This window comes from Pongo pygmaeus, chromosome 11 (genome assembly GCF_028885625.2).
Source record: "Pongo pygmaeus isolate AG05252 chromosome 11, NHGRI_mPonPyg2-v2.0_pri, whole genome shotgun sequence".
NCBI lineage: Eukaryota > Metazoa > Chordata > Mammalia > Primates > Hominidae > Pongo > Pongo pygmaeus.
Genome location: NC_072384.2, coordinates 42,244,825 through 42,267,866, shown reverse-complemented (window position 1 = coordinate 42,267,866; position 23,042 = coordinate 42,244,825). Strand labels below are relative to the sequence as shown.

The following is a 23,042-nucleotide window of genomic DNA, read 5'->3' as shown; positions in this document are numbered from 1 at the left end:
TAGACATCTCATTTAGACAGAGTACCCTTGCCGCCAAAGTGACAGTTTGAGAGAATAAACAAAATTGGTTGATGAATTATTTGACATAATGACATATTACTAGGAGGACACCCTCTCTCATCTGACCATATGAGAAAGACTTAGACAAACATTTCTAATGAAATTCAGAATCAAGAGAGCTTGCCTTATATTTGAGACTTTCTTTGGGAGGTCAGCCCTTTGAGTTGATTGGAGGTGACTTTAAACTCTAAGTGGGGTTACTTAAATAAAGAGATTAGTTTGTTACCAACAGATTCTGAATAAAATTCAACTTTCCTTATTTTAAAAATGATACTCATTAGCGTCATTCTCTCTGTATCATATTTAATGCTTGTAATAATCCTGAGGCATCAGAATCCTTTTCCTCCATATTGAGATGAAAACCTGGCACAGGCAGAGTAGAAACAACAGTGGACTAAAAGGATAGCAGAGTGCACAGTAGGGTACTTAACCATGCCTGAGATGCTGAGTCCATTGTGCTGGTCTTTGGCAAAGCCCATGAATGGAATGCACAGAGCTCAATTCCTCCTCAAAGCCTTGAACCTCTCACTTTATTTTTCCTTGTATGTTGCTTCGTGATGTGTGTGTGTACGTGTGTGTATTTCTTCAGCTCATTCCCTTTTTCTTTGGCTTCTTTTTTCAGTCCTACACTTAAGCTGCAAAGGACCACAAGCTATGTATGAATTGATTTACCTTTTTAATCCATCCTTCCCAGTCCAGTTTCAGCCAGGCAAAAGTTAAAGTGGCTGGTTCCGCTCCTGGGCCTGTCACATCTGGGGTACCTTGAGATACTTGATGGACATAGTCTTCCAAATGACTGCACCCTGCCCTACTCCACCACTGTGCACAACTTCGCATAGACACCAATATAGTCTTTAGTTCCCAGAATAGCATAGTACACTCACTCTAAGGATGCAATTTATTCACTCATACTAATTGCTGCTTAATTCTGCATTCACCCCAGCAGCTAAGACAATTAGTGTTCACAAGCCATAATGTTATGCCATGTTTAGTTTGCAAATAAAGTGACATGCTCATATTTTGAAAGGAAGAACTTAATTCCAAACTCTTAAAAACTTCAACTTTTACATATTTTACAAATTTTCAAATGTTACCTATTTAGTGTTAATTTGATCAAGAAGGGGGACATACATACCATACGGTCTCAGACAAGTCACCTAACTGCTCTGTATGTCAATGTTATTTAAAGTTAAATTTTACTTTCTTCAAAGGATTATGGTTAAGCTCAAATGATATTAGGTCCTTTATAAAAAGGTAAAAGTTTGTAATATTTTTTAAAATTATCAATACCTTCTGATGGACAGCATCAATGTGCCTTTGATTTAGGTTTGGAAATTGTGCTTTCACAATTTTATTTAGACAGCTACAACTTTAAAGTAAAAAGCTTGTATAATAATTAAAAACTGATTGATTTTAAGGAAATCACAGAATTCAGAATCTCCTAGTCACCCACTGATTTAGGGCTAAATAGTTAAATAAATGACTGTGAGTGTCTGGTAGTTAATCTTTACAAAGTTTCACATTCATGCCTGAAATGAGCAAATTGTACATAGGAGTTCAAAGTTTAGAACCTGACTTAAAAATATGTCGAGAAAGTGTATAGTTTTTCATTAGTAAAGAAAAAAGGAAAAACAATATGCATATTGAGCAAGATTCTTTAAGCATATCATTGAGAAATGGGTAACATTACTCTGCTACAAGTGTATACTTCATATCTAGGATATGAATTACTTGCTGAACACATTAAGAAAATCAATACATTTGCTTCAATGTTACCACTAGATAACACCCCACTGGCCTCAAAATAAAAGCAGAAAGGAAAAAAGAAAATCTAGTATATTTTTAAAAAGTGTATCAACTTTCTCTTCTTAGGTTTCATAAAATGAAAGGGGAAGAAACTCTGTTCAAGAGTAGGCATTTTCACTTCTCTAAATAAATATTTAATATGACTACAAGCAGCATAAGATAATTAAAGTTACCAGAAAACAGCTGACTTAAAATCTGTTTAAGAATGTCTTTCCCTCATCTGGAGTTTGACCTAATCTTACCGCTTAAACACAAATAAGAACAGGACTAACTTTGGTTTGTCAAATGTAACCATATTCAGTGCACTATGTTCATCAGTTCTTTTCCATTTCATTGGTAAAGATCTCTTCATTTAACCCATTCCTAGAGGTGGGTCCTTTAGGAAGGTCATACCATTTTTATTTACGAAAAGAATATGAAGAAAAAAAAAAGAAGAGAGCAGCAGAAAAAAACCTCTAAAACACTGTGACAAGGATTCTAGCTGACAGAAGTTTCATTTGGAAAAAGCATGGAGTAAACATTAGGGTAGAGAGTTTTTATCAGCGCCTCAAGCTTACCAGCTAGGATTCCAATGGAGTGTTTGGCTCCCAGAATCTCTCCAGGAACCTCTCAAGAATTCTTTTGAAATGTACAGGCCAGATCTTAGGGTGAGAAATTCAAAGAACTGTTCAGACTCCACCCAGTGGAGAATTTATAAACGTACTTTACTTCCTCTCCCCTAACCAATCTGTAATCTCCAGCCACTGTCAGAAATTTAAGCAACATGTACTCCTGCCCACTATTTCAAATGCCAGAGCCTCCAGTGAGGGCTTCTTTCCAGAAGCAACTTTGCTCTTTAAACTCAGGTAAACACGCACTTGTCCTTTAACTATATAAATCTCTGACCCCTGAACTGATGAGTTTGTCCTAGAGCTAAATTCCAAATTTTGCCTCACTTCTTCACTTCGAGCTCTGGATTTTTGAGACAGTACCCTCCGTCAAATACACTGAGGATTTTCAGTCTGATGGTCGAATCTATGACATTTAATGGGTAAACTTTTTAGTCAAAAATTTAAAATAGGCTCTCAATTTCAGAATACACTCTATTGCCTAATATGTGAGTTTTAAAAAACTCCTAGGTAATAAATCTGGACAGTTAACAAGACAATGAAGGAAGAAAGATCTGAAGATTCAAGTGGAAACTAGCCTGGCAAACTTCATTAATGCAAATTATTCATTTAAGTCTGTGAACTGTCTTTCATTCTAGTTTGACTACCTCTTTAGGCTTATTCCTGAGCTTGGGTCTTTTGAGGAATATCCTTGTAGTTATAAAAACTAAGAGCAAAGACTTTCGATATTAGGACTAGGGATGAAGACTGTGCCTGAATAATTGAATGACTTATGCACACCTATGCTTTATTTAGTAACCCACAACAAATCAAGTAAAGTGTCATTTAATCATTTCTATCAAGTGTTCATTGTATAACCTTGAGCAATTCACTTAACCCTTGTGGAGGCTCAGTCTCCTATTTGTCAAATCAACTTAAAAATACCTTCCTCCCAAGATTATTGAGATGATAAAACCATGCAGGTAGAAGGCCATAGGCATCATGACACTCAGGTCAAAAGTGACATATTGTCTTTTTTTAAATCTTAAGTAACCAGACAAAAAGTACTACACTCCAGTTTCCAAGAGAGGGAGATAAAGTGCATGAAATTGCTTTAATACGAGTAATTGACCAGTGACAAGAAAATATATTTCACTTCATCAATCCTATCCTTACAATAATCCTATAAAGTAAGTAGACTACCAATTGATTAACTTAGAAGAGTAAAAGTTTGAATCCATTCAGGAAATTTCAGAAGGTGTACTTTTTTTGCATCTATTCTGTGTATGCCTTATGCTGTAAAAACTTTGGAAGATTACCAGGATCTAATATATGGGGAGTGAACCAGAGGGCGGATCTGTGTCATTTTTGTGTCACTCTTTTAAAGACTGACTATAGATTTAGAGAGATAGATATGGACATTAAGGTTTTGTTTTCACAAGATCTTGCTTCTTCTAAAATCTTGTAATAATATGATTAAGAATTTCATCAAAATATTATCTTAAAAACTACTGTTTAACTTGTCACCTTTAAAGAACTTGCTTGGAGGTCTAAGCTATACTTCTATTTCTTAATTTTTATAAATTTCTTTCTTTCTTTAAATTTGTTACATTTGAGGAATAAAAATAAAATCCTAAGCCCTTAGACTAACTGAACGGACACCCTCTTGGCCAAGGGGACCCCAGGGTAAACTTGAAAACTAAGTTTTTGGCCATGACAGGATAGGAAGTGGAACACATACCCGCTCCATCACTAACTATGATTAGGCTTTCTGCCCTATGGCTAAACAGAAACCAGTCATTTCAAAAGACTACACCAATGACATCAACCATCACCTGATGTTATCCCTTTTCTGTGGTTTGGAACAAAAAGAGAATACTGAACATGGAGTGTTTCTGGCTAGTCTATGGAGAATGTGCAGTAAAGGTTTTCATGTCCTCTGCTTCACATTGGGCTGAAAACTGCCCCCTCAGATTGTATTAAAGCTGTCATTTTTTGAACACGGATCCCATGGAGAGGCATGAAACTCCATTGTAGATGCGCACATTTCTACTTTCATAAATACTCATGGTTCCCCCTATAGCTTATTGAATATATATATTCAGCTATCCTGCTTAACATAAATTTCTGTTTCTTTTGCTCCTCCCTCTGTTTCCAGCTTCTGACCAGAGGCTACGCTTTTCAGAGGTCAGAATGACCACCTTGCAGGCTGCAACCCTTTATGCGAAATGAAGCTCTCCTTTCCAAATGTGTGAACCTGTCATTCTTCAGTTGACACCTTCATTCATTCAAGAAAAGTATTAAGCATATTCTTTGTACCAAGCACAAAGTGAAATGCCAGGGATGTAATGGGTAGCAAAACTTGTACAATAACATAGGCCACTAAATACAGAAGGGAATTATGAGAGAACAAGTCATGCGGGGAGGGGTGAAAGCAAGACCCACTACAGGTCCAGCAGTCAAGGTTAAACAGAGAACACTGTGAGATACCATTCCTTCCTTTTGGAAACAGGAAGAAAAAAAGTGTTGCCAGAATAAGCTGTTGTACAATTCCGAGTTAGTCTATTAATTTCCAGGTATGGCATCCTGCTTATAAAATGATATGTTTCTGAGAGGAAAAGACTAATTTTATCCTCATCAGAGCTCTGCCTATGTATGGAGCTAAATAAATATCTATTGAATTGGTTAATTTGTTTTTTTTAATTAAGATCCAGTTTATTTTCAGAAATATGGGAAAGTTTTGTCCCCTCAAAAGGTAATCTTGAACCATGAACTTTATTCTTATTCTTCAGGGCCTTTTTGCCATAGTTAGGCCAGTATCTAGCATTTAGTAGACTAAAATGGGTGCTTGCTGGATCATTAACTAAATTAAATCCAGATCAGCAAACTCTGTGAGAATCCAAGGCTGCACCACCAGTCTGATCATAACACTTTAATGCTGGGTGCTCAGTATGTGAAGTGAGTAATGAGATTAAAGACAGGGACAAGTTAGGAAAGAACTAATAAAAAAACTGCAGTCTCAAACTTGGGTAAACAGAAAATTTCACAATACACTATTTTTCTTAATTAAATAAAAATGCAGAGCTCACATGTGACTTCTTAAGAGGAAAATTTACTCTGAGTCATTATTGGAACTCTCCTTTCTTCTTTACACAGGGTGTTGGGAAGTTCCCAGATGGGAGGGGCCAATTAGCTTCCTTCTCTCTGCCCTCCTGCCTCTCCTTTCCTCTCACCATATCCCCGGGGCCCTGCACACCAAATCACTCTTTCCAAACTTCCCCTTGGGGATAACCAATATAACATAACAAAAACTTTCTCAAATGCCAGTCATGAGATTTGCCTTAAGCAATTTCTGCCAAAGAACCTACAGCATCTTGTCTATATGCGTAGGGGAAAATATAAAAAACAGAGCACACACAAAATTATCTCTCCTCTCTTCTTCCCTCTCCCCTTACCTGCCCTTCCTTCCCCTCTCCTTCCTTTCCTGCTGCCCCCTCCTCTTTCCCTCCTCTCTCCTTCTCTCCTCTTTCTCCAATGCCCTCCTCTTGCCTTCCCTTCCTCTCTTTCTCTCTCTCCTTTTCTTTTTTCCTCTTCCCTCCACTGCACTCTCATTTCCTCCCCCATTCTCTCCTTTCTTCTCCCTCTCCCTCACTTCTACAACAGGGAAGGCAAAGCAAATTAATATGCTAATAAATCACTAGGCTATGTTTAGACAATCTACTTTTTCCTTCCTGTGAGGTACATAGTCTGGTTATTAGAAAAATTTCTCAGTAATGGGCAGGGACTTTCCTACCCTCTATATGTTGTATTTTCAGTTTTTCAGAGGAAAATGCAAGGGCTCGTTATAAGCAAATGACATTTTGCCAGTTGGTGATTACAATTTATTTAGAATCTAAAATTCCTATAACCCATTCCCTTTTTCCTAGATCAGAATTTTCCCTCACTGTTAAACTCACAAAGGTATAGAAGGCAATCTAAATCATGTGTGGTAGCAAGGGAACTTTAGTAGTTTCCTGTTATATGTGTTTGCAGGTCAATTTGCTCAATTGTCTGATTGTTTACATAAGGAATTTCTGAGTTTCCTGTAAAACATGAAAAACCCAAAGTGACTTGAGTCATATTGACATCATTGACCACATAACAACATCATTGATGTCATGATGACTCTGGAAAATGGGAACAGGCATTACAAAATCTCCATTTAAAGACAAAGCTTTCATACACCAGCGTTTTTTTCTATAGTACAAGGTACAATGTACGTGCCCTCTTATACCATAACGACTCACAACAGAAAATTTTTTTTCTAATATTAAAAATGACTATCAACAGGGGTAGTGTAGAGCTGATGTTTGGAGATGTCAGTTCAAGATCCTTTTCTGGGATTTGTCCTTTCTTCTTATGTTTGTCTGGCAAAGTATTTTCTAGTGTCACTAATAAATGCTGTAAAATTTCCCATTTTGGAAGTGTCCAGTATCGGTCCACCATTTTGCCAGTCGTTTGAAACTTCTCATAGCTTGTAGTATGACAGACACCAAAATATAGCAAATTCCTAAATTGTCTTAACCCCACATTGCAGGCAGGGGAAAAGAGTTCACTAGACTAGGATCTGAAGAATGGTGCAGCATGTCCCCAAAAGCCAAAGAAAAGTGCTTCTAACGGGCTCTGAATCTAGACAAGGAAGATGCAGAGTATTAGATAAGAATAAGAGCTAGCAAGAAACAGAAAAGGACAAATGCATTTGAAATTTTAACTTGTCTTCATGTAAGAAAATAGTATCCTCTATAGAAATATTTTTGTAATTTAGAGGAAAAATATAATTGGTTAGCAAAATACAAATTTTCAAAACTGACCAAATAAGAGAAACACTTGAAGCAAACAATTCCTTTAGAGGAGATTAAAAATGCATTTAAAGAGTTATTGTATAAAAGGAAACATCCCCACTGCCAGGAAGTACAGAAAAAAAAAAATAGAAGGCAACATTACGTTTGAAAAGTTTTGCATATGAATTCTAGCACAGCATTAAAGATTAGGAGAATCTCATGTTATTCAAACTATTCCAGATCATACAAAAAGATGAGCTTTCCTGTTCATTTTCTGAAGTTATGCTAATTTCAGTTCCAAAGCTTGATTAAGAATAGGAGTGTAAGCTTCAAAATACTGTTTCAATTTAAAAAAAAGTTGATAAGGAATTGTATCACATCTATCTTCATCAGAGCTAATTATGATTATTTATTTCAGATAAACAGGTTTTATTTTCATCTTGAAAGATTCTGTTTTTTTGTTTGTTTGTTTGTTTTTGAGACAGTCTCGCTCTGTCACCCAGGCTGCAGTGCAGTGGCGCAATCTCGGCTCACTGCAATCTCCGCCTCCCGGGTTCACGCCATTCTCTCGCGTCAGCCTCCCGAGCGGCTGGGACTACAGGTGCCCACCACCATGCCTGTCTAATTTTGTTTTTGTATTTTTAGTAGAGACAGGGTTTCACTGTGTTAGCCAGAATGGTCTCGATCTCCTGACCTCGTGATCAGCCCGCCTCAGCCTCCCACAGTGGAAAGATTCTATACTTAAATTGTTTTGTAAAAAGATTATACAAAGTTTAAATAATCCTGCAAACATACAAAGTAAACAATCAAGTATATGTGCAATAGCTTTGAGCAATAGCACTCATAATTACATAACAGTAATAATTCTTTTTATTCAGGATACACTAATTCAGTCTAAAATAAATTACAGCTTTTCCCTGCTGTATTGTTTTACCATATTTTGTTGTTTTACATGGTGTTGAACTGTGTTTTCCTTTTTCAGCTTATTTTTAATTTAAAAAAAGTTTATTCTTTTATATAGATTTTATTCTATTCCATTGTGCAATTTTAGGTTCATAGCAAAACTGGGCAGAAAGTACAGCGAGATCCCTGTATCCCCTTACCCTCAACTTACTTTTTTTCTTTTTCTTTTTGAGACAGGGACTCATTCTGCTGCCCAGGCTAGAATGCAGTGGTGTAATCATGGCTCACTGCAACCTCCACCTCCTGGGCTCGAGTGATCCTCCCATCTGAACCTCCCCAACTAGCTGGAACCACTGGTGTGCACTACCACATTCGGCTAATTTTTGTATTTTTTGTAGAGACAGGTTTTCACCACGTTACCCAGGCTAATCTCAAACTCCTGAACTCAAGCGATCTGCCCACCTCGGCCGCCCAAAGTGCGAGGATTACAGATATGAGACACTGTGTGGTCCCCTCAACTTATTTTTTTAACATTTTTTTCCAGTCAAGTTGCTTGTCTCTTTCACTTTTGTCCAATTTGTTTCTTATATTTTCTTTTTATTATTATTTTAATATTGATTCATTTTTTAACTCTTTTTTATTCCTCTTCTTTCCCTAGTTTATTTCATAACTCACCTTTATGCTTATTTCTATTTTACTGATTTCAGTATTATTTTAAATTGCTTTCTGTTGCACAGTTTTAGCATTATTATTTCTTATATTATGCTATTTATTCTTTATTTTACTCAACTTCTTAGTTTCTTGCATTCTGTTCTTTCACTTTATCTCATTGGTTTAATTTCATAATTCTAATCATTTCCTGGTTATTTTAATGTTAATTTTAAGAAATTGTTATTATTTTTAATTTAAAAAATGGTCTTTATATGGTATATGAAAAACAATTCAATATGGATGGCCCCTAGGGCAAAGAGTCTGTACCACGGAAAGGTGGCCTTGCAGTTTTCTATCAAACTTTCCAGGAACAGCAGTTCGCAACCTCATCTTTGCCGCAACACACCAAAAGGAGCAGGATCATTGACTCTCAGTAGTTCTCAGCTGTGATGCAATAAAGCATTTCAAAACCTCTAGCTGAATGCTAAGACAAAGGTAATCATAACTTTGGTTCATATTCCTGTTGCATTATTTGTAGTAGAACATTTTATATCCTGAGTAATATCAGTTCTATTTGTTAGAAATGTTTTCTTCCAACTTATAAATGTTATGCTAAGTTAAACTGTTTCTTCACTGTAACTGCAGGCTTCTCATTCTAAGACGGCTGAAGGATCTCTCCCTGCATTCCTTTCATGGGCATCTCTAGGTTACTTGGCCTCATGGATGCTTCGGGCTCTGCAATGGCTTCAGAGATCCCTAGTTTTCAGGTTTGATGATCCTGCCTCATTCCTAACCTTCCTGCATAAAGACAAAAGACAAATGACAAACTGGGGAAAAATACTGGAATATATAGTGTATACACAAGTTAATATTCTTAATAGATAAAACTATTATTATTTATTTTCATTTTACTCAATAAAATATTTCCATTTGTTCATGTTATACTTTTTCCTATGAATTTAATTTTTATCTTAATATAGGAAAACCTGTTTTCGTTGATATTTTTCTTGTATATTTTCTTTGATTTCCTCTTTTTCAATATCTTTTGTGTCATTTTATTTAGTTTTTTTAAGGCACATACTTAAATAAATATCTACATACCACTTTACTTTTATATCGATTCTGCCACTGTGTTTCACCCTGTGCAACAGAGTGAGACCCTGTTTCTATTAACAACAAAACAAAACAAAAGCAATTCCTCTCATACAGGACCCCTATATCTTTATTGTGCTTGAAAAATGGACTTTTGGACTCACTGCACTGACACAGACTGAATGCAATAGTAGGTTAATGTTTTACTGACACCAATGAGTAGCTAAGCAGGATACTCTAGATTTTTAATTAATGAAAAGACACGAATATAGAACAAAAAAATAATCAGCAAGAAGACATAGGCAGGAGAAATTGCTTTCTAATTTCCTCTTATCCAAGACTTTTCACAAAAAGCATAGAATCATAAATTCTATTGGGTTTTTAACAGAAAACATGGAGTCTTCACTTTGACCAATGACTGTCTACTCCTTCCTTCTACAGCATTCCCCCTCCCGCTGCATGTCTCAGTCTAACTGGTCATTGACAGTGGCAGGAGACAGACAAATTCCTAGGCCGACAGGGTTGGGTTCCTGGTGAAACCCAGCCTTCAAATCAAAGACAATTTAAAGCCTGAAAACCGAGCTGCTGATTCCAGATAGAGTCTACAACCAGAGTAAGAACTTCTATTCCTGTTTGCCCACTTTTTACCCAATTGGTCCTTTCTGAATAATGCTTTTTTTTTTTTTTTTTTTTTTTTGAGATGGCATCTCACTCTGTTGTCTAGGCTGGAGTTCAGTGGCACGATTTTGGCTCACTGCATCCTCCATCTCCCAGGTTCAAGTGATTCTCCTGCCTCAGCCTCCCGAATAGCTGGGATTACAGGCATGCCACCACACACCACTAATTTTGTATTTTTAGCCGAGACATGGTTTCACCATGTTGGTCAGGCTGATCTTGAACTCCTGACCTCAGGTGATCCACCCACCTTGGCCCCTCAAAGTGCTGGGATTATAGGCATGATGAATAATGCTTTTTAACCAATCAAATGTTGCCTTTTTCAAGGCTACCTACAACCTGCGCCTCCTCATTCCAAACCTATAAAAACCCCAGACTCAGCCACACAGACAACTACCTGCTTTCTGGCCCTTCTCACACAGCAGGCTACCCACTTTGGGTCCCCTCTTGCTGTCGAGAGCTTTTTTGTCTTTCAATAAAATGATTCTCTGCCTTGCTTACTCTCCACTGTCTGCATACCTCATTCTTCTTGGTTGCAGGACAAGAATGCAGAACCTGAAGAATAATGGGAGCAAAAAAGTTTGTAACATTCTCCTGGCCAGCTCACCAAGCTGAAGGGGGTGAGGATGACAGGAGCTGCGACCCTTCTGGGGGCCCAGACCTTGGGACTCTCTGAGCCAGAGCTGTAACACACCACTGATCGCTAAGCCACAGGCGGCAGGAATGAACGAGCTATAATACGTCCCCACTCGCCGAGCTGCAAGCGGCGGGAAGGAGAAAGAGAGTTGTGGCATTCCTTGGTGTCTCAAACCTCGGGACTCCCCTAGCAGAAGCTGTGACACCCACTTGGTGCTCCCCGGTTGCTTGTGTTTCTGAGTTCTCTGGCACCACCTTGTCCCCCCTTGTCTGAAGGCCGACACCCAGCTGTGGAAGCCACTTTGGGCACACGTGGTCCCACTATGGGCTGTGCACAGAGCTGTGGTGATCACAGAATCTGGGAGTGAGTGGGCAACAGCCTGCCAGGCCAAGCGGGTGGAGCAAGCCCAGAGGGACCGAGCAAAGCTGGGGCAGAGTACCAGCCACAGAGGTTTTCAGCTGGCAAAGCGGCAGCAAAAGAATCCTGTGTCATCATCATGTTACAGCTTCCTTTGGACAGTTTCTTAACTTCATTCCCTGTCTCTATATTTCACCTTATAATCAAAACTCTATGTCATCCATAGATCAATTTTTCTAAAATGCAAATGAAATCATGTCTTAAGATGTTATGTAAAGGCCTTTTATGAAATACATTTTTTTCTATATTATGATTATTTTTCATTGTAGAGATGGGGGTCTCACTATGTTGCCCAGGCTTAAAAGCCTTTCTTATTGATATCTGAAAAGGGTGAAGTTTTAATATGACAACACTGGGCCTGTGCCTAGCTCTAGGGTCTCATTTTGAGTGTCTCTTCCCCATGGATGCTATAGTTCAGCAAACTTAAAATTGAACTGCCCCAAACTCTCTCACTCACCTCTCTGTTTTTCCTTAAGTGCAGTTACTTCTTTTCTTTGCAATATTCTTTTTTGTTTCTCTTTCTTTCTTTCTTTTTTCCCATTCACCACTGATCAGAAGGCAGGAATATTTTCTTTCTTGATTGCCCTTTTCAGGAAATCAACTTGAATTTCAATCCTAACTTTGAGGTATTCCTTTGTACTCCAGTCAGTTTGTTGTCTCTTTTTAAAATGTTTCTGGCTGGGTGTGGTGGCTCATGCCTGTAATCTCAATGCTTTGGGATGCCGAGGCAGGAAGACTGCTTGAGGCCAGGAGCTCAAGACGAGCCTGGGCAACAAAGTGAGGCCCCATCTCTGCCAGAAACGTTTAAAAATAAAATAAGATGGAGAGAAAATAAGATAGTTACCTCTGAAAGAGGTAACATGTTCTATAAATCAGAAGTATAACTGGAGGTATGAGGTATCCTGGAGGTATGAGTGGATTTATCTGCCTGGTATGGCCCAATTCTCTTTGTTATTAAAGCAGGAAATCAACATGACTCAAGTTTAGCACCAGGTAACGTAGGTTTCATGTGGCAAGATGACTTAGCTAAACCTGATCATCAGGTTTGAAGCCAATGGCTGTTGATCTTTAATTCCCTATCAAACCTGCTGCAATGCAATGGCTATGTACTTTCTATACACTGTCTCCTTCAGTCTTGTCTCTTTCCAATACTCGGAGTGGAATGGAGTTTAGGGATTGCTCCCTGGTCTATCCAATTTTCCAAAATTACTACTCTGGGTAAGATTTTTTTTTTTTTTTTTTAATTTTTTGAGACAGGGTCTCACTCTGTTACTCAGGCTGGAAGGCAGTAGCACCATCACAGCGTATCGTAGCCTCGACCTCCAAGTCCCAGGCTCAAGCGATCCTCCCTCCTCAGCCCTATAGGCATGTGCCTCTGCACCTAGCTAATTTTTAATTTTTTTTTTGTAGACTCCCTGATTTGCCCAGGCTGGTCTCAAACTACTGAGATCAAGCAATTCTCCCACCTCAGCCTCCCAAAATGTTGGGATTACAGGCATGAGCCACCACACCTAGCCAAGATATTCTTCACTGTATTCCATGGGACCATACCTCTTGCCCAGGGAGAACTCCCTGGCTCACAAAAGATAAGAGTGCACTCTCCATGCCTAGCTTCTTTTTTATATTTATTTATTTGTGACAGGGTCAGGGTTTGCTGCCCAGGCTAGAGTGCAGTGGTGCAATCATGGCTCAGTGGCTCACTGCAGCCTGGACCTCCCAGGCTCAAGCGATCTCCCACCTCAGCCTCCTGAGAAGCTGAGACTACAGGCGCATGCCACTACATCTGTCTAATTTTTGTATTTTTATTTTATAGAGATGGGAGTCTCTCTACGTTGCCCAGGCTAGTCTAAAACTCCTGGGCTCAAACATTCCACCTGCCTTGGCCTCCCGAAGTGCTGGGATTACAGGCATGAGCCACTGTGTCTGGCCCCACACTTGGACTTCGTAGGTCTGAAACTTCATTTTACTCGAGTTATTCTTACTATAATAGTTTGTGGTTTAAGATTATAGCTATTAACTTTTATTAAAGACAGAATTTTCTTCCAGTTTTCTAAAAAGCTTTTTTTTTTTCATATTCTCTTGTCTTTAAAGAGAAGAGCAGTGTAAAAATGGCTAGCCTGCCCCTTTAACTTCAAGTTCCCCTTAAATCTTACTTTCACTTCCACTGTGTTACTGAACCTCCTCTCTGACAAAGGTCTAATGACTTCCTAATTGACAAATCAAAAACCGCCTTCTCTGCTGACAGCCTCTACATTGAAAGCTCTCGTTCCTATCACTTCTTTTACAGTGCAAATCTCAGTTAATTTCTATTCTCATTCTCCTTTGTCGCCTCTTCTCTTTCAGTCTCATTCTACACTCTTTTCCTTGGGTTACTAAGGAGAAACATATCCCTTTATTTTTGTACTTGTAGCAGTTTTTGTACTGCTCTTAATAACCCTTAGCACAGGCTAAGTTCTCACTTTACCTGTACACATGATTACTGCAGTGGTTTGTTTGTATGTATTGCTCCAAAATTCATATGATGGAACTTAACCCCCTAGGTGGTGGTATTAGGAGGTGGGGTGCTTCAGAGATCATTAGGCTATGAGAATTCTGCCCTCATGGATAAGATAAATGCCCTTTTAAAAAATGCATCATAGAGCTGCCTCCCTGCTCCCATGCCTTTTACCATATGAGGACACCTAGACTGCATTATCTCTGAGAAATGAGCCTTTTTCTTTTCTATTCTCTTTCTACCATGTGAGGACACAGCTTTACCTCCTTCTCCAGAGGATGCAACAATAAGGCACCATCTTGAAAGTAGAAAGCAGCCCTCACCAGACACCAAATCTGCCAGCACCTTGATCTTGGATTTCCCAGACTCCAGAACTGTGAGAAATAAATTTTTATTTTTCATAAATGAGCCAGTCTAAGGTGTTTTGCTATAGCAATGCAAATGGACCAAGACAATTACCTTTTTTACTAGAATATTTGTTACTTGAGCATGAAGTTTTATCTTTCTTTACTGCCTTTTACATAGGAGGTAATCAAATGTTTCCTGAATTCAGGTTATTAAGTTATATAATGAATTAGATATGTTGCCACTGTGTTGTCTCTTTTCACCAAAATCTACTAATAAATAGTTATGTTAAGAAATTAAATATATTGCCAGGCGTGGTGGCTCACGCTGTAATCCCAGCACTTTGGGAAGCTGAGGTGGGCGGATCACAAGGTCAGAAGTTCAAGACCAGCCTGGCCAAGAGACCAGCCTGGTCAATATGTGAAACCCCATCTCTACTAAAAATACAAAAATTAGCCAGGCGTGGTGGCAGGTGCCTGTAATCCCAACTACTCAGGAGGCTGAGGCAGGAGAATTGCTTGAACCCTGGAGGTGGAGGTTGCAGTGAGCCAAGATTGAGCCATTGCACTCCAACCTGGGTGACGGAGCAAGGCTCCGACTCAAAAAATAATAAATAAATAAATAAATAAATAAAATAAATTATATTAAAATATCACACATTAAAATCAACACCAAAAATAAAAGCATTATGACAATGGACTAGAAAATTTAAAAACAATAAAAACAACAAAAAAATGTTGAGCCATATGCCTGAGTATCAGTTCACTGTCTAGATCTGGCATGAGTATAACTTGGGCTCTTAGCATGAGTAGGCATACATTAAGTAGATAAAAGAGAAAGTTAATCCACACAAACAATATTTTTAACAGGTTAAGCTTAAAATCCTTTAATACGCAAGGACTTACTTCTGGTTTCAAACAGAAAAGCAGGTTGAAATATGATGATTTTTAGTCATTGGTCAGAAAATTTATTTTAGTCTAATTTTCACTAACAAAATTTTACAAGTAAAACATGGCAGAGGTATACAATTTTAATTAAAATTTTAAAAAATCCACCAGAATAAAACAAACCCTTTTTTTAAAGAAGCCATCACATTAAAGAAACCATCTCATTAGGCTGGGTGCAGTGGCTCATGCCAGTAATCCCAGCACTTTGGGAGGCCAAGGTGGGTAGATTACTTGAGGCCATGAGTTCGAGACCAGCCTGGCCAACATGGTGAAACCTTGTCTCTACTAAAAATACAAAAATTAGCCAAGTGTGGTAGTGTGTGCCTGTAATCCCAGCTACTCAGGAGGCTGAGGCACAAGAATCACTTGAACCCGGGCAGCGGGGTTGCAGTGAGCAAAGATTGTACCACTGCACTCCAGGCTGGGTGACAGAGTGATTATTCTGTCTCAAAAAAAAAAAAAAGCCATCACATTAATAAGAATGCCCCCTGGTATTATTAAACTCTAGCTGTAGAAGCATTACGAAGAGGAAATGCTTTGCCAGCACTTCTTTCCTATTGTCACACCCCACAGCCTACTCTCTCAAAAATGAAGTTGCTTCTATCATGAGCAATCCCAGGGATGGTAGGAGAAACATATACACACACATACCCACAGAGAGTTAGAACTAATCTTTTCCACTGCATGTCCACAAAAAAGACTGTGTTTACATTTTCAGCTAGAGATCATAGGAAAAGCTTATTCTTTGCAGCTCTGTCTCTTAGCTTAACTGTTGACCCAAAGTCTTTGTTTATTAAATGAGTCCAACTCGTGTTGTATAAGGTATCCCTATTGTGTCTATTACTCTTTCTTCTTGTGCTCTCTGTCTTGACTACAGTACAATTACAGTACAAAGCAATAAAAGAGACACTTTCCTTTGTTTGTGAGAATAGAGCCTATTGACATATGGTTTACAAAACAATTATGAGTACACTTACAGTGCTCATTGAATTAAGAGGGTTAGCTCAGTTTGGAAAACCCTAGCATATGTATAATTTCTAAATCTGTAATATCTAGTAATCTACTTGATAAATTAATTGAATTTGTTGATTAATGCAATTAAAGTCCATAGCTGATCTGAAATCTTTCAAGAAAAGTAATTATTTTATAATTATATTTAGTCTATTAGATCTCCAGATAACATGATTAGAATTGAGCCCTTCAAAATATTCTGAAATTACATCCTTATGGAATGGCAAGAAGTAATAATTGTTCTGCTTGGGGAAGTCAGAGAGGGTTCCAGAGCAGAGTATACACACACGAACCTACTCCCTCTCATTTGCTTACCGCAGACATTGCGAATAAAGCTCACACTTCCCTCTTTTCCTCTGTTTCTAGATGTGGTCTTTCATTTCCTCAGCAGAATACTCCTGGCATGAGCTTTAAGGAATGAATTGTTGTCTGCCAACCTCGGCTGAGTGTACACAATTCTGGGAAAATGTGCATCTTAGACTAATCTGATTTAGTAAGTGAATATAAAATGCTCCCCAGGACACCTTGCTAGTAAAGACTCCAACTGAGATTAGAGTATGAATTAATAGAGCCAAGAATGGACATTGGAGTGGGAATTTACCAACTAGCAATTTACTTTAATGATTATTTCCTGATAACTTCTGAAATATTTTTAATGTTTAGAGAATTTGTTTAGCAACTGAAAGGAAAACTTTCTACTAAAAAATATGCCATGCACATTTAAAAACATTCCAATTGCTCCATTGTCTTTCATATCTATCTCTATTTGCTAATATCTATAATGCAAATTTTAGAAAACACATCTTGACTCATCAATTTATGAATGATTTTACTCCCTATCATGACATTAGCAGTACATTTTTTTTCCTTTCCCTTCTAGGTTTGTTTTTCTTCAGGAAAGGAAATCAGATACAACATAGACGTTGTGTTTCACGATGTCTTTTTCAAAATATTTTGACAACCTGGGTAATAAACCCTGCAGGAAGGGCTAGAGTAGAGTAATGATGATGAAAGTGTCACAGTTTTGAACATATAAACATATAGATTTAATGGATACTTTTGTGAATCCCTTTGTCATCAGCAGGTCAGGTAACTGATGCAGAAAGGGAGGTCAGATTTAAGGACAGGATCTCATTCCCACACAGGCAGGAGTGCCCGGCTAATGTAAGCTCAAGAACAGAGTAAGGCTCCTGATTTCCCAACACATCTTCGTCTATCACTGTAGTCTACATGCTAAGCTTAAGGTGTCTAGCCTAAGATTTTGGTCTGGGATTAAATATGCTACTGGAAAAGCACTTAGTTTAAATCTAGATTAAACTTAAATTTCCTAAATTTATACATATATCTAGGTACAACAAAATATCAATTCAATTTGAAAAGAGACACTTCTCAAAAGAAGACATTTATGCAGCCAAAAGACACATGAAAACATGCTCATCATCACTGGCCATCAGAGAAATGCAAATCAAAACCACAATGAGATACCATCTCACACCAGTTAGAATGGCAATCATTAAAAAGTCAGGAAACAACAGGTGCTGGAGAGGATGTGGAGAAATAGTAACAGTTTTAAACTGTTGGTGGGACTGTAAACTAGTTCAACCCTTGTGGAAGTCAGTGTGGCGATTCCTCAGGGATCTAGAACTAGAAATACCATTTGACCCAGCCATCCCATTGCTGGGTATATACCCAAAGGATTATAAATCATGCTGCTATAAAGACACATGCACACGTGCGTTTATTGCGGCACTATTCACAATAGCAAAGACTTGGAACCAAGCCAAATGTCCAACAATGATAGACTGGATTAAGAAAATGTGGCACATATACACCATGGAATACTATGCAGCCATAAAAAACGATGAGTTCATGTCCTTTGTAGGGACATGGATGAAGCTGGAAACCATCATTCTCAGCAAACTATCGCAAGGACAAAAAACCAAACACCACATGTTCTCACTCATAGGTGGGAACTGAACAATGAGAACACGTGGACACAGGAAGGGGAACATCACACACCAGGGCCTGTTGTGGGGTGGGGGGAGGGGGGGAGGGGGGAGGGATAGCATTTGGATATACCTAATGTTAAATGACGAGTTACTGGGTGCAGCACACCAACATGGCACATGTATACATATGTAACAAACCTGCATGTTGTGCACATGTACCCTAAAACTTAAAGTATAATAAAAAAAAAGAAAGAGGCTTAATGAATCCCTGGTATGTATTGAACCCTCACTATGTGTCAGATGTTGTATTAGTGTTTCATATTCATTATCTTGTTTAATCCTTAGGGGCAAAAAAAAAGAGTTATAGGTATGATTATTTCTACTTTACAAATCAGGAAACTGAAGTAGAGATATAATAGGCCCAGTTAATAGGAAAGTGACAGATTAGGAAAAGATTTATATCTAGAATATTTAAGAAGCTCCTCGGGAAGAAAGACAGAAGACACAATAGAAAAATGACCAAGGAATTAAAATAAGCAATTCCCATAGGGAAAACCTGAATGGCTAATGCATTTTTAAAGAGATGGGCACTTTAGAAATCAGAGAAGTGCATGTTAAAGGCATGCTGAAATATTTTTATATATGAATCATGTTGTTAAAAATTAAAAATTTAGATAATATTTACAGCTGGAAAGAATGTGGAAAAGTAGGAAGTCCACTTTGCACTCTGTTCCAGTACAGCCATTATAAATAGCTTTATTTAGTTTATTGACACTAAATAGGAACATACCCAATGTCCCAGCAATTTTACTCCTGGGTATATATCTGTATTGTTTTTTTCCCACATCTGTTATTTAAAGTGTCTCACCAGACATCCTTGAGGCTTTTAAGGCTTTTTGCACGAACCTGATATCTAAAGAATGCAGGCAAGCATTGGAAATCCAAGAGATACCTACAGCATGAGCTCTTGGGGGTCTTATCTTTGAGCTCTAGGACTGAGCTGAGTCTCTGATTCAAATTTCCAGGGTCTGTGCTAGGAATTTTGTCTTTGGAAGAGCTCCCCTCAAAAGCTCTCAGTGCCTCTTTAAATAGTAAAATCAGGCTTATCCAATGGGTTAAGACAAAGTCATCAATAAAGAAGCTAACTTTGGGCTTGGCGTGGTGGTGCATTCCTGTAATGCCAATATTTTGGGAGGCCAAGGCAGGCAGATTACTTGAGTCCAGGAGTTCAGGATCAGCCTGGGCAACACTGCAAAACCCCATCTCTACAAAAAATAAAAAAAAAATTGCTGGACATTATGGTGCATGCCCGTAGTCTCAGCTCATTCAGAGACTGAGGTGGACGGATTGCTTGAGCCTGAGAGGTCGAGGTTACAGTGAGCTAAGATCCTGCCACTACACTCCAGCCTGGGAGACAGAGTGAAAGGAAGATAACTTTGGGTATCTAGGAAAATTTCAAACCTTGAACAGAATATCATGAATTCCATTGCCCTTTCCTTGGCAAAGGGTCAAAAACCAGACTTCTAGGCACCTCCAGAGATATAGATAGAGCTCTTCCTGTCCAGCTGGAAATCAGCCCTATCTATACTGGATCCCATAGAAATACTTCTTCAATTACAAAGAGAAATGTGGGCTATTGTCCATATAAGCATGTTTTCCATAACAAAGATTAGAAATGTTAAACATAAGAAAATGAAGAGATACAATATGTGATATGCATATGATGGAATACTATAGAACAGTAGAAAGAATAATATCTATCTATATCGACAGAGATCAAAAGTAAAATATTCAGTAAAAACCACAATCATGACATTTTCATGATATGTAGTATATAATGCAATTTTGATCATAAAACATATAAGCATATACTATATATTATTCAAAAATCCCCATGGATATAAATAATGGCATGGACAGTGGTTTGGGAAGAATGCAGATTATGAAAGAAATAATGCTTATTCTAAGAAGGAATTGGGTTAGGAATGGATCAAAGGAAAGAAAATGAGATATATATGTGTATGTGTTTGTGAGAGGGAGAGAGAGAGATTGAGGGAAAAAGAGAGGAAGTGGGAAGACTTCCACACAACATAGTCCTCAAAACTGCAATAATAGACAATATAATAAAAGAAAAGCAAAATAATCATAGCTGGGATTCAAAGGAGACATATTTCTGTGGATAAGAAGTAGAAAAACAACAACAAAACCGTAAGTAGGGCTGATGTTATGGGCCTAAAGGGCTCTGGATCTGGGTAAAAAGGAAAAAAGATACAAGTTTGGCTCCTGTAGGAGACAGAAGTGCCTCTTACAAGTTGGGCTACTGGAACTATGACTGTTACTTTTGAAAAACAGAGTTGAGTGGGTGGGCATGATTTGAGTAAGGCAATTAGAGTGGGAGGAGAGAGAGAATATTAATAATCACATGAAATTATTTCTTAAGTCTTCAAAGTAAAATTTCAAATTATATTAAGTAGCATAACACTCAGAAAGACATACACAATGATTAAGCACTCAGATGATAAATTTCTTCCACATCAAATTATGGTCAAAGGAATAAGTGTGTTTTAGATTATTTAGGAAGTAAAAAACAGGAAAATTGAAACAATAAAATATGAGTATAAGAGAAACATCAATTAAAATATTGATAATAAAAATGTAGACACTAAAACGTACATAGATATAACTTCAGGCTGAGCACAACTGGATAGAGAACTAGTGAAGACTAGGACTTTAGTTGCACTTCAATAAAGCATGTAGACTGACCAAATAACTTTCTTACTGTATTTATTATTTGATTTCCAGCATCCCCAATATTTTTCCCCCAGAATGGAGCTCACAAAATGCCCTTTTCTTGGTTGGGTATCTCTCTCCTCCATAGTGATACTTGAGCAATCTGTTCTAGTTATTGTTTGGTTTTAATTCGATCCATTTCTCCTCTAATGGGTGTAGAATGATACGGTTTTGATTATTTGCATATCATTAGATAGCTTTATTTGCTCTGACAGATGAATGATTCAGGGCTGGGTATAGAGTCTTGAATTACAGTCCTTTTCTCTCTCCCTTCTCTCTCTCTGTCTCTCTCTCTTTTTTTTTTAAAGTGAGAAGTCTTTTTAAAATTGGGATACCTCCTTTTATTGGCATAAGAATGAAAGTTCTGGATTAATCATATCATTGCTTTATTTTCAGAATGGATTATTTTTTCTCAAACTCTTTCAAAACTAAACAGACTTATTTGTAAATAGGTCCTTCTGTGTTAAAACTGCTTCCCAACCCACAAAGATTACACTTACTGTTAACTTCTCTAGATACAATTTCATTTACTCATTTTATCCAACATACAAAAAGCCACTTTTTGTCAGCAATTAAAAAAAGAGAACCACGAGGTTCTCAAATGACTTTCCACCAAGTCACCAAAATCAAGTCACCAATATCCAAACTTTTTGAAGCAAAGACAATTTCTGTTTCCAAAAAACATATTTATAGACTGAAATTCAAACTCTACGTTGCCACCAGTGTAATTATGCAATAGCATACAAAGCCTTAGGATAGAGGGTGTGATTCATTACAAAATATTTGTGGTCAAGAAAATATTGCCTGTCTTTAAATAAATAGAAGGGACAGAAAAATAAATATGCTTGAAGATGGTCATTTTCACAAGTAAACAAAAAAGTACACATTTAAAAAACAAAGCAAAAATATACCTGAACTTCAAAATGACTCGGGCACTGTTTGGGCAAATTTGTTATAAAGCAAGGTTTCATCTTAGGCTTCCCCTCTCTCCCAGTGTTTAGTTATGAAAATAGAAAAAGAGGCTTGTAGAGAAGGATTTCACCAAGCTGAACCCATGATAGGCATAGCCATTGGTTAAAGACTGCCATAGTAAGTTTGGCCTATTATTGGCCCATTATTGCTAGCAAAACCGTTCCACCAAATAACTTCCTTTTTTTTTTTGAAGAGATGGGGTCTTACTCTGTCGCTCAGGCTGGAGTGCAGTGGTGCAAACACAGCTCATTGCAGCTTCTACGTCCCAGGCTCAATCCATCCTCCTCCTCAGCCTCCAGAGTAGCTGGGACTACAGGCATGCACCAACATGCCCAGCTAATTTTTGTGGTTTTTGTAGAGATAATGTTTTGCTATTTTGGCCAGGCTGGTCTCAAATTTCTGAACTCAGGCAATCCACCTGCCTCAGCCTCCCAAATTGTTGGGATTACAGGCGTGAGCCACACCAAGCCCAGCCCTAATTTTTTTTTTTTTTTTTTCCTGTTTGAACAAAGAAATTCTCAAAATAACCAAATGATGCAGGTCAAAAATAACTCTATCTGACTGCTACCAAAGAACAATTCTAGTTCTAACAGGACACTTGAAAGCTGAAGAGTAAAATATGATGTAATTTTTTTAATGCAAGCCCAAGCCTACTTTCAGTCCATGTGAGTTACATATACCTGGATCTCCACTTTTTTTCCAAATTCATTTTTACACCATGAAAGTATATTATTTGTCTGATTCTGCTTCTCTAATTTCTCTGTCTCTTCCCTACTGGCTTTAATTGGTCTCTGGGATCCCTAGAGATCTCCTTCAGTGCCAGCTCCAACTCTCTTTGTCCCAGACCAGGTTTGGATGTCTCTCAGTTTCCATTTTCTCTGCACCC

The 23,042-nt window shown here is 37.9% G+C and overlaps 1 protein-coding gene across 7 annotated transcripts in view; it reads right to left on the bottom strand.

Moving 5' to 3' along the window:
* KYNU (kynureninase) overlaps positions 1-22,513 on the bottom strand; it is a 185,527-nt gene extending 163,014 nt beyond the window's left edge. For 2 of the 7 annotated variants that reach the window (XM_063647432.1, XM_054477775.2), the window contains exon 1: positions 2,424-2,622. The gene's annotated coding sequence lies outside the window, so the exon portion shown is untranslated. Of the gene's footprint in view, positions 1-2,423; positions 2,671-12,105; positions 12,320-22,363 lie in introns of those variants that run through there. The other 5 variants (XR_010122796.1, XM_063647431.1, XM_054477777.2 and 2 more) reach the window with 5 other exon arrangements.
* Between the last annotated feature and the right edge of the window lie 529 nt (positions 22,514-23,042).